The following is a 3,101-nucleotide window of genomic DNA, read 5'->3' on the forward strand; positions in this document are numbered from 1 at the left end:
TGTGTGTGTGTGTGTGTGTGTGTGTGTGTGTGTATCTGTGTATCTGTGTGTGTGTGTCTTCTCATAAGACCCCACAGAGTGATGGAAATAGGTCCTTTTTCATTTTAGCTGTATGAATCTTACCAAGTAATTAAAAACAATCGGCATTGTGTTTTGATGGCATTGTGAGTTTCTTCCGTTGCCATACTGTTTTAATGCAGTTCTTTTTTTCTTCCCAGAGTGAGATACAGTTACCAGTAAAAGACATACAAAAAAAACCCCGCAAATAAAATTGTGCATTAAAAGGCGGATGCAAATTCACATTGTGATTACCCATCGAATTTGGCAGCAAATAATAACACAAAATCAGGTTATTATGACAGGATCCTAAAACAACATTCCAGTTGGTGATGAACGTTGGATGCTGTGTCTGTATGATCATTCTTTAAGCAGAGAGAAAACAACAAAAATTCCCATGAAGATTAAACCTGAACTTGCCCAGAGAGGAAATAGCAATAATCAGTTTGTAGCCCCGAGCCAAGCCAATAACGCTGTCTCTCATACGAACCAGAAGTCTAGCACCATGACACTATAAAAATAAGAAATGCATTAATTAAACTGCAAAACAGAGATAAACAGACAGTTGCTGTCAAGTGTGTAAATCAATTGCTGTATCAACAGTGTCCTGTCTTTGATTTAAACTGGGTGTTGCCAGAATATTTGACTTGGCTTAAAGTTTGTTTGGCTCGATGGGAGTTTGCTTTGAGTTTCAATGTATTTCTACTGTAGAAGTAGAAGGTGTCTGAGCATAATCTGGATTATACAGTATCAATTTAAGGGATAATGTGCAGCGAGGCGGTCATTATGGGGAAAAGAACACCGGACAGCCTGAAAGGTGTTCTTTTCCCCATAATGACCAAGTCACTGCACATTATCCCGCTTATTACCCGTCCAGATACTAAACAAACTATCGACTCGACTCCCAATATAAATTGAAATGATTTTGTGGACTTAAAAATTATCGTACTTCTTCCGCTAAGAAAAAAATGAACTCTGTTCAACGGTGCTCCAACGGCTAAAACTGAGACAACAACAACTTTACGGCAGCACTGTCGAAGTCTGTTCACAGTTTCTGATCCACTAACAAGTCCTTAAACATTGCAGAGCCCATACCATGTTCCTGTTAGTGTTTACTTCCTGTCTGCCTTCTTCTGTTCATTTATCTGACGCTCAGCGCTCCGTCTTTTAACCTCTTTTCCTTTCTCTCTCTTGATCCTCTTCAGCAACGGTCATAATAGTCCTTGACAGCTGTCTGTACTACTGTATTAACAACGTGTCACATGTTCTTAATTGTGATCAATATACAACTAAGCTGTTTAATATACGATACGATACAATGCGATAATACGATACGATAATACTTTAATTGTCAGATCAAGTCTGAAATTTGACTTGCATCACAGCAGCTCCATGTGTAACATCAACATAGACAAATATCAAGAAACAATACATGAATAACAAATAACAAACATTTAACATAACAGCACAATCACTGAGAGAAAACATTTTCTATGCCCCTTTAGCATGCATTTGATCTAGGGAATATATAGTTTTAACAACTGAAGGGTCTGTAAATGCCACACTTCCTGTCACTGAGTGGTTTGGATTGAGCTTTTTGCCGCCTGGCTTTCTGTCCGCCTGCAGTTTTTTTCGCAGCGTACCTGTTCACCTGCTTGGCACACGTGCTGATTTGATTTCTGGTTGACTTGTTGAGGCGGGCTCAGGTATGTGGGGGCTGCCACAAGGAATGCAGGGAATAAAAAGCAGACTGAGCAGGAGGGTGTGACAGGGAGAAGAAAGTGAGAGCCAGATGCCTTTGATGGAAAGAGGAAATGAATGGCTAAGCAATGTTGTCTTGATGTGGTCTCCATGGCGACCTGTGTAAGCTGTTAAACGTCTGCAGGCCAAGCCGAAAACAAGTTTTTAATTAAGTGGATATACTAATGATTAAGTGCAAAAATACCTAGCAGCTGAACAAGGCTCTGCAGTTTCTCTAAAGCAGCACTTAGCTTGGGAGGGCTGTGGGAGACTCTGATGTTATACTTGGCACAATATCAAGCCTTAAATTAATTTATACCATATATATCAGACGTCTCCACATAATCAATACTAAAGAATTTACCTCATCAGGATTCATGCCAGTGTAACAAGGTGAATAAACTATTTCTAATAACCAGGGTAATCTGGGTTTAACAAGACGTTGCCTTGACTGCATTCTTGACTCAGAGTTTATGGAAAGCTGATTGAGGCCATAACGTTGTCGGTTTGAGTCCCTGTGCTGCGGGTAAAATGTAAGAAAAGAAATTGAGCAGTGGCCAAAGATAAAAGTCTGTAATAAGAAGCACTCAGGGTTGATTGTGATGATGATTGCATTAATATGAAGCAGAATTGTACTGGATGGGAGCCAATCTGACCTTTTCCTGCATCCATGAATGTTCAAAAATATGAGTGGGCAATGATTAGACAAGAGCATTTAAAGTGAGTTTTTTGTTTTTTTTACCTTCAACCCATTTTAACTGCCAGAAGCATCAAATTCGCATCAGTCAGATGGGAGAGAGTCTCTCCTGTAGCTGCACTCTCTCAAGTTTCATCATTGTTTACAGGGCTGCAGGAAGTCTCTTTCTGATGATCAGGTCCCCTCTAGGAGGCAATAATAGCTGGTGGAAATCTTTACCGCAGATGTTTAGACACCACTTTACTTTTTATTGGGAAGAGACTAGGCTACTATACTACACATAAGTTGACTTCAACTTGTTAGAATTTCAAACTGCGTCTGAAACCTCTTCTGACTTTGTTTTTACTTTCTAAAATCTGCAACACAAGAATCCTACTTGAGCATCAATTGACCAGGTGCATGCTTTCTCACTCTGTGCCAACCTTAATGTTTTCCACAGTGCTCAACCATTGACATATTTTAGGATACACTTTCCATCTTTGAATGATCACAAGCCTTTCACATCGCCTTTGACTCTGAGCCGTTACAACTTGTTTTTTTAGGGTGAGGGATGTATTTCAAAAGTTAGTTGTGATGCAAGTCAACATAATACCTGTCTTCTCAAGGC

The sequence above is a fragment of the Notothenia coriiceps genome, unplaced genomic scaffold (genome assembly GCF_000735185.1).
Source record: "Notothenia coriiceps isolate Sejong01 unplaced genomic scaffold, NC01 NC01_scaffold00037519, whole genome shotgun sequence".
NCBI classification, from domain to species: domain Eukaryota; kingdom Metazoa; phylum Chordata; class Actinopteri; order Perciformes; family Nototheniidae; genus Notothenia; species Notothenia coriiceps.